The sequence below is a fragment of the Rhinopithecus roxellana genome, chromosome 11, assembly GCF_007565055.1.
Source record: "Rhinopithecus roxellana isolate Shanxi Qingling chromosome 11, ASM756505v1, whole genome shotgun sequence".
NCBI lineage: Eukaryota > Metazoa > Chordata > Mammalia > Primates > Cercopithecidae > Rhinopithecus > Rhinopithecus roxellana.
The window spans coordinates 51,882,943-51,897,086 of record NC_044559.1 but is presented as its reverse complement, the minus strand read 5'-3'; positions in this window follow the sequence as shown (position 1 = coordinate 51,897,086).

Here is a 14,144-nt window from a genome sequence, read left to right as displayed (position 1 = left end):
TCCTCTCACTGCAGGGAAGACCAAATCCCAACCTAATGATTTGTAAAAGTGAAGTCCTTCCACCCCCCCGAAAATTGCAAGCCTTTAATAGTTGGTGTGAGAGGCACACTCTGTGCATAGGAGTCTGGGTGATTTAGTGATGTTCGCCTAATCAGCCAGCACCAGCCACAAGTGCAATCGCATCCAGGGTGGGGAGCCCGGGGCCGGAGCTAAAGTGAAAATGAGAAACACCTAACTGAGTGATCCTGGGTCGTTATTTAATCAGGGGAGAGGCTGGGGAGCTAATAACAGCTCCAGGAATAGGATTTAATGAGGAGAGAAAAGGCAAGAATTAATGCAAAGGTCAGCAAATCATGTGGAGTCACTTGGAATTTTTAATGAGTGTTGCTGTCCTGATCTGCTCAGCTCAGAAGCACTTTGCAATTATGTAATATGGGTAGTTAATTGGCTAAGAAATAATAATAATAATAGTCCCAGCATTTGTTTAGTTCTTGGCGATTGACAAAGCCCTCTTGCACACACTGTGTTTGGTCCTTGCCAACGCCCTTGGGGTGGATGTCATGGGCCAGCCCAGCCCAGAGAGACCTGCCCAGGATGCTGAGCCTGAGGGCCGGTGATCAGGCTTCAGCTACCTGCCTGTCCCTTCACTCCCTGGTGTGGCCACCGCCAGCCCCTCCAGCCCCCTTGGCCTTGTGGAGCCTCACAGCCTATGTACAGAAGATGACATCAAGCTCAGTAAAATTGTGTTTTTGCTCAAGGCCACCCAGGAAGTAAGTGGCAGAATTGTGGCCTCTTCATAGGCTGACCCCTCACCTGCACCCCTGGGGAATTGAAGGTGTCTGCTTGGACCATGGGCAGTGTTTTCATGTTCCTTTCAGGCTTTGGTGGGATCTGTCATGGAAAAGGGACACAGAGACCATCTGGAAGTGGTTGTGGGCCTTCCTGGCAGGTGGGCCAGGGGACAGCAGTGGCATCTCTTCTGCTAGGCCTTCGATGACCATCCCCAGTTAGGCCCCGCTGTCCACCCTGAGCTCCCGCTGTTTTTCCAGCCCTAGGCCCAGCCTTGGGGTCTCTCCAGCTAGGGAGCATCTGCTAACATGAGCTCTTCGGGAGAAGGCCGCTGCTCACTGCTTGAAGGCAGACACCAGCCCTGGGGGGTTCTGGACACGCAGGCAGGGCACCGAGGAGCACCAGCAGAGGGAGGTGACCTCTGAAAATAGGAGCCTTGCTCTGGCTAGTGGAGGCTGGGTTCTTTTGTGTAGAATGACCTCCTGGCTCAGATTGGACAGCGGCTCCTCATCTGTAGTGGGCAGTGGGGCGCTCAGTCTGGGCTGTGGAGCAACCTGCCCAGCGTTCGATCCTTGACGTGGTGAACAAGGTGAGGGCGGCGGCTCCAGCCCTAACACAAAGCTGCCTGCTGCTCAGGAGAGAGCTGCCTGCTGCTCAGGAGAGAGCTGCCTGCTGCCCAGGAGAGAGCTGCCAGCTGCCCAGGAGAGAGCTGCCTGCTGCCCAGGAGAGAGCTTACCCGCTCTCTCACTGTAACGTTTCAACTTACCTAAACGTGTTTTTTTCTTTCCATGTTTGGAGAATATTAAACACCTATTCATGAGTTTGGCCTCTAATTTGGAATTTCTGCTGTTTCCCTGGCACAGCCCAGACCCGTGGTGAACACCTGGCAGCTGAAGTGATAGCGAGGCTCTCGATGGTTTGGTCCAACATCGAGCCACGGAGATGTGTGTGGTCACCCAGAGATGGCGTTCTGCCGAAAACCTGGCATGGGCTCTAGACAGGATGAACTGAGAAATGCCACTTTTAATTTTATATGCGAGAATCCAGTTGCTTTTGCAGAAGGACGCACATTCCAGACATTAACCCCGTACTTAAGTGCAGCCCACGTATCAGTGGGCATAGACGGGTAAACGGCGAAGCCTTGAGTAGCTGGAGCTGAGCGAGGCGGCCAAACAGGGCTCCACAGAGCTGCCCAGGCTCCAGTCTGATGGTGGCAAGTCCTCCCTGCCAGGGAAGGGGGTCCTAAACTCCCTCCTCCCACAGAGCACAGGCAGAAGGCCCACCTGGACCCTGGATGCTGGGAGCTGAGGGACATCGCAGGCTGCATCCAAGCCTCCCACTCGCTCATCCACAGAGCAGGATCGAGACGCTGTCCCCCAGCACCAAGGAGCTGTGACGTCAAACTGCAGAGCGTGTGAGTGGGGAGAAGCCTCCTTGAGAAAACCACAGAAAACAGCTCTCACACTGGAACTTTGGCCCAGCACAAAAAGCAGAGATGAGCATTTTCCATAATTAGCAACAGGAGACCAGAGAGGAGACGCTGCACCCACACAGGCCGGCAGCACAGGGAGGGCCTAGGAGAAAACAGATGGTTTCCGAAGGCTCTGGATGGACAGGACCCTCGGAGAGCCTGCTTCCTAGCTGCACTCGCTGAGGCTTTCACTGTTTTCTCTGGGCCTGGGAGAAGGGGCCAAGTGTTGACTGGGAGGATGGGAGCTCAGAGCTGCAGGTACACAGAGGAGCTTTGCCGTTTAGTAGAACCAGGAGGTTGGGAACCCAGAGCTGCAGGTACACAGAGGAGCTTTGCCGTTTAGCAGAACCAGGAGGTTGGGAACCCAGAGCTGCAGGTACACAGAGGAGCTTTGCCGTTTAGCAGAACCGGCAGGCTGGGAACCCAGAGCTGCAGGTGCACTGGGAGCTTTGCCGTTTAGCAGAACCAGGAGGCTGGGAACCCAGAGCTGCAGGTGCACTGGGAGCTTTGCCGTTTAGCAGAACCGGGAGGCTGGGAACCCAGAGCTGCAGGTGCACTGGGAGCTTTGCCGTTTAGCAGAAACGGGAGGCTGGGAGCCCAGAGCTGCAGTTGCACTGGGAGCTTTGCCATCAGCAGAGTTGAGCTCCTGCGTTTTGTTCCCACCCAGAGGCTGCCGGGCCTGTGCTTGCCCAAAGCTAGTTCTCATCTCCAGGTGGCTTCATTTATGCTCAAGAGATTCCTTTTGGCCCTGGTGTGGTGGCTCATGCCTGTAATCCTAGCACTTTGGGAGGCTGAGGCACGTGAATCATCTGAGGTCAGAAGTTCAGGACCAGCCTGGGCAACATGGTGAAACCCCGTCTCTACTAAAAATATGAAAATCAGTCAGGTGTGTCGGCATGTGCCTGTAATCCCAGCTACTCAGGAGGCTGAGGCAGGAGAATCGCTCAAACCCAGGAGGCAGAGGTTGCAGTGAGCCGAGATCGTGCCATTTCATTCCAGCCTTGGCTACAGAGGGAGACTCCATCTCCAAAAAACGAAAAAAGATTTCATTTCTTCCTTTTGCCCCCAAGGGAGGTGCCCGTGGGTGTGTCACATGAAGAAGTCTGGCTTCTGCACTCGAACAGAAAGGAGCAGAATGGAGCCGGGACGGGCCTGTTTCTGTTTGATGATGACAGTCGTTTCCATGAGGATCTTGCTTGCAGCGACTTCCTGCTCCCACGGCTGACGGCCATTCCGTAGCTTTCTTCTCCGTAGCGCTCTGGAGAATCGCCTTCGAGAGGCGGGCCGTGCTGGGTGTTGGCTTGAATTCATTTAGGAAGTGTAGGGAGTGATGTCAAGTGGACGTGGTCCATTCTGCAGGCGTTCCGAAAGAGACTGGGTGATCTGAGATGAGAAAGACTTGAACGCAGATTTTCAGTGCTCTTGGGACATGTCCTCTTTGCCCTGGAGAAGCACAAGGGTGGTAACTGTGGAGCCCGCCGGGTCCCAGGCAGCGCGGCAGCCAGGAAGCTCTGGGCCATACACGGCCAGCAGTCCCTCTGTGGGAACACAGAACGCAGGAGCCGGCAGGAGGCCGTCTTTGTCCTGGCTATGGCAGAGTCTCCTCCACGGGCCAGGGAGAGCAGGGAAAGAATATGAGGCGCTTCCAGAAGGCCACAGCAGGCCCAGGATAGTGTGGTGGATTTGCTTGGCACTAAATGCTCGGCAGACCCAGCAGCGTCTCCTGAACTTGCCCTGTGGCATCAGAGAACCCCGAAAAAGCTTCCTGAGTGCCCCGGCCCCCGATTCCAGGCTGGTCAGAGGCAGGAGCCAAGGCTCTACAGAGCCCCAGGCTTCGATGACAAACTGTGGAAGTGGTTTAGTGGCTGAGTCCTCTCGTGAAAGAGCCAAGAGGATGACAGTGGGTGAGCAGCGAGAGAAGGATCCTGGTCATTCGTCTTCCACTGTGTGTGCACAGTGACTTCCATTGCGTGTGCACCTTGACTCCAATCTTAACTGGGACAGAAGTGGCTGCTTTCACGTTCTTACTTCTTAGAAGAAGAAGTGGAGATCACACACATCTCAAAAAGGGGGCTAGTGTTGACCTTCCCCAGGCCGCATATGCAGGCAAACCTTCCCTGGCCTCTCCCATAGCTCCCCTGCGTCAGCTGCTGGGGACAGGTCTCCACGGTGTTGCTGGGGCTTGGGACCGTGGACGTCCAGCTTTTTTCCTGGGCTGTTTTTCAAGGGTGTTCACATAGCACACAGCCTGGGAAGCGAGAGACGGTGTCTCCCTTCAGAGCGGAAGGCAGCTTTGCTTTCTCACCAGGGTAATAAAGGCCCCGTCTCCCTTCAGGGTGAGGGTTCAGCAGTTTTACTAGCAGCGCCTTGTAGTCTGTGGTGTCCCAAGCCTGGGGCTCCTCGGCTGGGACGAAGCCCGTCCTGGGGCAGCTCCCACCGGGCTGCTCTGCACGGTGAGCACGGGGCTCGTGCTGCCGCTGTGCCATGAGTGGCACACGGCCTGAGTCTTGTGTCTGCAGCCACTGCGGAGCCAACAAGGCAGCCTGCACGTCCGCAAAATCCCAGGCCCTGGCAGTTGCTGGCACGGTGAGGGCAAATGTGCCACATTTCAGTGCCTTTAATGCATCAAGAAAGAGCAGACATATTCACAATTATTTCACTTATTTATTAGCTGGTTTAGGTTCCTTGCTAGTAGTTAAACATAGTAACTACTATAGTTAAACATAGTAAAACAACCATGACTATAACAAGACCCAATACTTCTACCAACAAATTTCAGGACAATCCATTTTTTCCTATGGCTCATCAAAAGGAAGTTCTCTATATGCATAGATAAAAGAGAAATAATGATGTTGGTAACAGGTATTTATTAAGGAGTGTTCTGTGTGAGGAACTGTACTCCATAGTTAACACAGACTCAGTGTAATCCTTGTACCTCTCCTCTGAGATGAGTCCGGTGATAGTCCCCACTTTTCAGATGAGAACACTGAGGCTCAGAGAGGCTAATGAACGGCTCAGTGTCACCCAAGGACTCAGGGTAGAGCAGGATCAGGTTTTGTGATGTGACTCCTGACCCTGGGTGTAAACACTGGGCTCTTCTCTCCCCTGGACTGGGGCTGCTGACCACATGGAGCCTGAGGGCCTCCAGCCAGCGTGTGAGTCTCCTGGGCCTGCAGGACACCAACACTGTGGTCAACTCCACTTCAAATGGAGGTGAGTCGACCTGGGAAAATGAGCCTGATGGACTTTCAGTCTTGTGTTGTCGTTTAGTAAGTGAGGAAACCAAGAGGTATGACTCTATTTTAAAAAAGCAAAGAGCATCATCCCCTCCTTACACCACTTCCGCCCAGATACGGAGGACCACGTGACAGTCGGGTGTTTTAGACCAACCTGGGTAACAAAGTGAGACCCCATCTCCACTGAACAGCCTGGCATGGTGGCCCCTGGTGAGCGGAGGGAGGGAGGGAGGGAGGGAGGGGAAGGCTCAGGAGAGTAAGTGACAAAGTGAGACAAAAGAAATAGCTTTCCACTTTGAACATGGGGCATATGATATAATCTGATAGTTGCAAAGGATTTTTTTTGTTGTAAAGATTTTTACAAGAAGAAAATATTTGTGACTTACATGACAAATGTAAATAAAGTCATATGTGTAAGAAAAGGAAAAGCTATAAAATCAAAATGTAAACAAAGTATGTGAATAGACACAACAAAAATAATAGAATGGAGAGATGTATGTGAAAAATGATTGACCTCCCTCACAATCAGGATGATGTAAATCAAATCAATGATTAACCTCCCTCACAATCAGGATGATGTAAATCAAATCAATCCTAAAGCCAACACTTAACCTGTGAAGTTACAAATATTTAGCAAATCTTTAGGGAGGAAGACGCTTGCATATAATAGTTACAAGAGGGTAAGATCGTAAAATTTTTCCTGATATCCACTCACTAGCATTTATCAAAATCTTTAGGTTGAGCACAGCTTTGCAACCATTCTATTTCCTGGAAGTTATTAATCATATTTCAGAGATTTAGCTACAAAGATGTTTATTGAAGTTTATTTTGAATTATAAAAAGATGGGAACATAGGCCAGGCCTGTGGCTCATGCCTGTCATCCTAGCACTTTGGGAGGCCGAGGCGGGAGGATCGCTCGAGCTGGGTATTTCAGGCCAGGCCGGGCAACAAAGTGGAACCCCAACTCTGCAAAAATTAAAACACTTAGCTAACCTAACCTCCTCAATAATTTTTTAAAAGCCTCTATAGATTAAGATTTGCTCTTTGTGCTGTAAAGTTTTATGGTTTTTGACAAATGCATAGTGTAATATATTCTCCATTATAGTATCATACAGAATAGTTTCACTGCCCTGAAATAATCCCGTGTTACCTATTCAACTAACCCTCCCATTCCCTACCCTCTGAGACCCCTGATGACCACTGATCTGTTTACTGTCTACAGTTTTGCATTTTCCAGAATGTTGTATAAATGGAATCATATAGCATGTAGCCTTTTCAGACTGGAATTTTGGCAATATGCATTTAAGAGTCATCCATGTCTTCACGTGACTTGGTAGCGCGTTTCCTTTTAATGCTAGATAATACTCTGTTGTATGGATGTACCACAGTTTATCCACTCACTAATGGAGAAATATCTTCTTTGCTTTCAGTTTTTGATGATTATAAAGGCTACCACAATCAGTGGAAGCTTTAGTGTGGACAAAATTTTCAAATCACTCGGGTGAATATGTAGGTGCAAAACTTCTGGGTTATGTGGTATAACTCTGTTCAGCTTTATAAGACACTGCCACGATGTCTTCCAAAGTGGCGGGCTCATTTCACATCCCCCGGCAACGAATGAGAGTTCCCATTGCTCTGCATCCTCACCAGCATTTCGTGTCATCTATTAAAACACTTTCTCCTTTCTAACAGACGTGGGGTGGGGTCTCCTTGTTGTTTTAATTTGGAATTGCTTAATTATAATATATATTTAGCATCTTTTCATGTGCTTATTTGCCGTGTGTCTATCTTCTTTGGAGAGGTAGCTTTCTAGATCTTTTGCCCATCTTTAAATTGGTTTGCCTGATTTCATATTGTTGAGTTATAAATGTTCTTTGTGTATTTTGGACACAAATCTGCATTAGTGTTCTCAAGAGAAACAGAACCAGAGGACCTGAAGGTATAAATTTCAGTCCAAGGCCAGAAGAAGACCAATGGCCCTGCTCATGCAGGCTGGCAGGAAGAAGAAAAGAGAGAATTCCTTCTTCCTCCACCTTTTTGTTCTGTTCAGGCCCTCGGTGAATGGCATGGTCCCCACCTGCACTGGGGAGGACAATCGCTGTTGCGGAGTCATGCCACAGCCAAGAAGACACATTAAAATTGACTATCACAAAGTTCTTTATCACATATTTGTTTTGCAAATATTTCCCTCCAGTCGGTGAGTTTTTTTTTTAATTTCTAAACAGTGTCTTTCACAGAGCAGAAAAATAAATTTTAATAAAGTCCAACTTACCAATTTTTTTTCTTTTATGAATTGTGCTCTTGGTGTTGTATCTAAAAACTCATCAGTAAACCCAACGTCATAGTGATTTTCTCTTATGTTTTCCTCTAGAAATTTTATAGTTTTGCACATTACATTTATGTGTATGAACTATTTTGAGTTAATTTTATTTTATTGCCATATAATATAAAACTCATTGCAATACAATATAAATGTCACTTTGTTAAAATGTACAATTCTTTTTTTTTTTTTTTTTAGTGTATTCACAAGTTTGTGCATCTATCATCACTAGTTTCAAAACATTTCAGTCGCCCCCTAAAGAAACCCTGGACCTATTAGAAGTAATTAATGTCTGGGTATGGTGGCTCACGCCTGTAATCCCAGCAATTTGGGAGGTCGAATTGGGTGGATCACCTGAGGTCAGGAGTTTGAGACTAGCCTGACCAACATGGTGAAACCCCATCTCTACTAAAACTACAAAAATTAGCTGGGCATGGTGGCACATGCTTGTAGTCCCAGCTACTCAGGAGGCTGGGGCAGGAGAACAGCTTGAATCTGGGAGGTGGAGGCTGTAGTAAGCTGAGATTGCACCATTGCACTCCAGCCTGGGTGACAAGAGTGAGACTCTGTCTCATTAAAAAAAAGTAATTCATTTTGAATTCTTTTACTTATTTATTTTTTTTGTGAAAGCTGTGACACCTGTGTGTAGGTTCAGCTTTTTGTGTATGGGCATTCAGTTGTTCCAGCACCATTTGCTGAAAGGACTATCCTTTGTCCTTTGACGTGCGTTTGTGATTTTGTTAAATATCAGTTGACTATATTTATGTCAGTCTATATTGGGGCTCTGTATTCTGTTCCATTGACCCGTGTGTCTATTATTTTGCTGGTATTAAGCTGTCTTGATTACTGTAGCTTTATCGTAACTCATGAAATGGGGCAGAGTGAGTCCTCCAAATTTGTCCTTTTTTAGAATGGGTTATTCTAGGTCTTTTGCTTTTTTACATAAACTTTAGAATTAGTTTGTCAATATCTATAAAAAGGCTTGCAATGATTTTGATTGCAACTGCACTGAATCTATAGATCAAGTTGGGAAGAACTAACATCTTAACACTATTAAGACATCCAATCTGTAACCACAAATATTCTCCAATCACTTGGACCTTCTTTGACTTCCTTCACTGGTGTTTTTTAGTTTTCTGCATATAGATGATGTAATATTTTCTTACTTAAGTATATGCTTAAATATTTCCGTTTTCAGAGCTATTGCCAATTGTATTGTTTTATACATGTTAAATTCTAGTTGTTCATTGTTGGCATATAGAAAAGTAACAGCTTTTGCTTTTCTTTCTGTATGAGAAGAATGTGTATTCTGCTGTTGTTGGATCGAGTGTTCAGTAGATGTCAATTAGATCCATTTGATGGATGGGGCTGTTCAGTTCAACTTGATCTTTGCTGATTTCTAGTCTGCTGGATCTGTCAGTTACTGAGAGAGCGGTGTTAAAATCTCCACCTGAACGGTGGCTGCCTCCTTCTCCCTTCAGCTCTCCCAGTGCTTGCTTCATGTATGATGACACTTGGGTGTCAGGATTATTGTGTCTTCTGGGGAACAGACTCCGTGGAATGCCCACTTTTTTTTTTTTTGGTTTTGTCTTTTTTTTAGACAGAGTCTTGCTCTGTCACTCAGACTGGAGTGCAGTGGTGCCATCTCGGCTCACTGCAAACTCCACCTCTCAGGTTCAAGTGATTTTCCTGCCTCAGCCTTCCGAGTAGTTGGGATTACAGGCGCCTGCCACCACGCCTGGCTAATTTTTGTATTTTTAGTAGAGATGGGATTTCACCATGTTGGCCAGGCTGGTCTCGAACTCCTGACCTCAGGTGATCTGCCCTCCTTGGCCTCCCAAAGTGCAGGGATTACAGGTGTGAGCCACTGCGTCCAGCCTGAATGCCCCTGTGTATCCCTGATAATGTTCCTAGTCCAGGAATCTGAATTATTACAGTAGTCACCCCTTACCTGCAATTTCACTTTCTGTGGTTTTAGTTACCCGCAATCAACCATGGTATACAAGTATTAAATGGAAATTTCCAAAATAAGCAATTCATAAGTTTAACATTGCATGCCATTCGGGGTAGCATGACAAAATCTCATGCTGTCCTTCCCCATCCTCCTGGATGTGAGTCTCCCTTTGTCCATTGTACCCATGCCATTTACCCTGCCTGTCTGTCAGCCACTCAGCAGCCATCTCAGTTACCAGATACTCCCCCACCCGAAAAACCCCCCAAAAACAGTATATACAGGGTTCAGCACTACCCTCGGTTTCAGGCATCCACTGGGGGCCTTGGAATGTATCCCCGGAGGACAAGGGGGGCTCCTGTACGGTGAATCTAGAGATTTTTCAGTTACTGCTCCATGGAATAACTCTCTCCATCCTTTTATTTTCAACCTATTCTAGTCTCATTTGTTTTATCCACTCTGACTGTTTCTGTCTTGTCTTATAACTGGTGTGTTGAGACCATTTGCATCTAAAGTGATTACCGATAGTGTTGAATTCATGTTTGTAACTTTTTACACTGTGATTATCCTTTGTTGCTTTTCCCTCCAACTTTTTCTGTCTTCTCTGGTTTTAGTTGAGCATTTTCTATAATTCTGTTTTATCTCCTCTGCTAGTATGTCAATCATACTTCTTTTTAAGTCACTTTTTAGTGATCGCTTCAGGGTTTACAATGGAGCAGGCCTTCCACATCTGTGGGTCCCGGTTATGTGGATTCAAATAACTACCAATTGAAAATACTTGGAGAAAGAAAAAAAAAAAAAGGGATGGTAAGCCTGCACCATGTACAGGCTTCTTTTTCTTGTTATCATTCCCTAAATAATACATTATAGCAACAATTTACATAGCATTTACGTTGTATTAGGTATCATAATATGGGAAGATGTGTGTGGGTTACATCAAATACTATACCAGTTTACATACCGGACTTGAGTATCTTTGGATATTGATATCTGTCGGGGGTCCTAGAATCAAGCCCCCAAGGATGCTAGATACACATTTTTAACTCATCTAAGTTCAACTTTAAATAACACCATTATCCTTTTCCATGTGGTGCCTTCAACTTATAAGAAAGTCTTCTCAATTCCTCCCTCTCATTTCTGTGACAATACTTTACTTTCATTTATTTTATTTGTCCATGTGTTATAATCACTTAATACATTGTTGCTATTATTATTTTACGTAGCTTTTTTTTTTCTTTTTGGGATGGAGTCTTGCTCTGTCGTCCAGGTTGGAGTGCAGTGGTGCAATCTTGGCTCACTGCAACCTCTGACTCCCTGGTTAAAGCAATTCTCCTGCCTTAGCCCCCCGAGTAGCTGGGACTGCAGGCATGTGCCACCACACCCGGCTAGTTTTTGTATTTTTAGTAGAGACAGGTTTCACCATGTTGGTCAGGCTGGTCTTGAACTCCTGACCTCAGGTGATCCATCCGCCTTGGCCTCCCAGAGTGCTGGGATTACAGGCATGAGCCACTGCACCCGGCCTTGAACAGCTATCTTTTAGATCAATTAAAAATAAGAAACACAAATACTTTTATTTAACCTTCATTTACGCCTCCTCTGACACTTTTCCTTTCTCTCTCTGGATTTATTTTAAGGATTTAATTAGTTTTATTTTAAGGATTGGCCATAGGATTGTGGAGGCTGCTAGTCTGAAATCTGCAGGGTGGTTTGCAGGCTGGGGAACCAGGGAGGGGCTGGTGTTGCAGCTCAAGGCCGAGGGCCACCCTCTGGCAGAGCTCTCTCTTCTCCAAGGCACCTCAGCCTTTTTTCTACAAAGGCCTTCAGTTGATTGTCTTAGATCCACCATATCCCAAAGGGTAACCTGCTTTACTCCAACTCTACTGATCTAAGTGTTAATCTCACCTAGAAAGTACTTTCACAGAAACAGCTAGAACAATTTTTGGCCAAATGTCTGGGTACTGTGGCCTTGCCAAACTGACACATAAAATTTGCCATCCCAGGGGTCTTAAGCAATGGCGCCCCCAAAGGAAAGGCCCCGTGAATGCGCAGGAGAGCAAAATCTTTGATGTGAGACCTGAGTGGAACGTTGAGCAGGTGCAGCTTCTAAGAAGGAGGATGAGACTGGGAGGCTTGTCTGTGTGTGGAGGAGAAGCACTTGCAGATGGTGCGTGTACACAGAGCAACACCTAGAGAAATGCAAGGAGGTTGCAGGTGAACGAGGTAGTGTCATGAAAACCTCAGTCCTTCCCCTATGAATGTGTGAATGGGATGCCACTTAAATAGAAATCCTAAAGAGATGTTTTCCATTTTCTTTTTTGAAATAAAAAGAAATATTTAAATTCACATCGAGGAATAGTGTCTGAAAATAGTTGAGAATGTTTTAGAAAGAACAGTGAGCCAGGAATCACACCTCATCAGACACTTAGATCCCAACAGAGCCGATGGAATCCTGACGGCATGGTTTTGGCTCCAGGAATATGCAAGAAGAGCTGCCTGGAGCAGGTCCGAGTTCCAGGGGGAATTTCAGGCAGCTCAGTGGGAGCTGGGGGCTTGTGTGACAGAAGGTGCTGGCATGATGGGCGATGAAGGAAAGATCCAGAATCCTGTATCGTACCATGCATAAAAATAAACTCCATCGAGAATGAAGACTTGGATGTAAAGTGTGAAAATATTAAAAGATAACTAAAGATAGCACTCTACACCCTTGGGATGGGAGAGAGCTTCTCCCGTGAGAAGGGAAATCTAAAAGTCATAAAAGGAATTAGGGTTTGTCTTATGAGGTGCAAAATTTCCCCCTCGATTATTTGCTTCTGGTACATTTTGCAACATTTAAACAAAAATTTTAAACCAAAAGTGAGTATCTCTTACATTAGAATGTTCTGACACCCTGATAAAAAGACATCAAAAGTAAGCAGAGACCATGGAAAGGCATCCCACGGAACAGGAGGCACAAAAGGCTGGTGAAGAGATCAAAACACGCTCCTCCTCCCAGCAGTCGGGACGTAGCTGTGGTGTGGAGGCTGCAAGTGAAGTCCAGCAAAGGTGATGGGGCGTTTGGGACCAGGTCCCTATGCGGGTAAAGATGTCCAGTATTCAGTGGCTGGGATCCCCAGACCAAAGCAATTTGTCAACCCCATGGGAGTCGTGCAGGTGTGACTGGCTATCAGGCTCCTGTGGAACAAGGTTACTGTATCAAGGTCCCCAGGCTCTAGTTACTTTAGGAGACAGCCTGGTGGCCAAAGAGAACTGGTTCTGTCCACCAGGTCACTGGGAGGGTCCTGGGCCTAGAAAGAGGGTTGTTCATGAAACCCCTTTCCAAGACAGTCACACTGGGAAAAAAATGTCTCTAAAACGCTGGTTCTTGAGCCATTCGATGAGGAGCTGAAGTCCTAAAAAAGGGATGGAGTTCACAGTGACTCGTTGCAGTGACTCGCGAGCCTGAGTGGGCCTTGCTGCCTGTGCACCTCTCCCCAGGCTCTGTCAAGCACCTAGGCTGAAAGGCATTCTGCTGGGAATATTCCATTCCAAGCCCCGGTGCTGTCCCCACTGGAGGATTTTTAGTGAGATGAGAGGCTGAGCCAATTCTGGACCCGCCTGGACAGCATCCCTGTTGATGACCCGAGACACACGCAGCTGTCGCACTGGCCGGTCCTGATTCATTCCCCAAGACTCCAAGGAAGAAACTGCACAGGTGACTGCTGCTTCATGTCCTCCCTCAAAACTATGTTTCTGGTGTTGCCGCCCTCCTCCTAGCCATGTGGGTCTCCCATGTTCCCTGCTGCTGTCCAGCAGGTGACCCTGGGAGGGCTTCAGTTTCCCCGCCAGTGCTTGATCTTTGCAGGGACTTCATGGCCCCACCACTTGCCCTGCCTGCAGGGAGCGCCGGCCGAAGGGCCCGAGCACCTTTAAAGCCTGCCCTGAGAAACACCTGCCTTGACTGCTGTGTCTGCCTGGCTCACACAGCGTGGAATGGAGGCCTTTGGCCTACTTTAAAGAAAAGGGTGGATGTTTGGGGAAGAAAATGAGGTTTCCTGAAGTCAGGGACAATGACGTAACAATGACAATGTGTTAAGTGAGGCCTTGCCCGAGCCAGACACTGTGCTGGGCCCCGCGCAGGTGTAGGGATTCCTGCCTGTACAATTCCTCCCTGAGGGCAGGTGCGGCCTGTGAATAGGACAGGTCGCCCTCCTGTTCCTGCTTCTCCGGAGGACTCAGACTGATCCAGCCCCGTAGTCTCCACGCCGGAAACCTGCTTGTGTTTCAGTATCCGATGCCCTACCCTCCTGGGGACTACTGTCCTGCTCTGGGATGAGCAAACAGTTGGTGCCTTCTGTGTGCAGCCAGGATTTCTCTTTCACCCTCCCCCCGACTGGCTG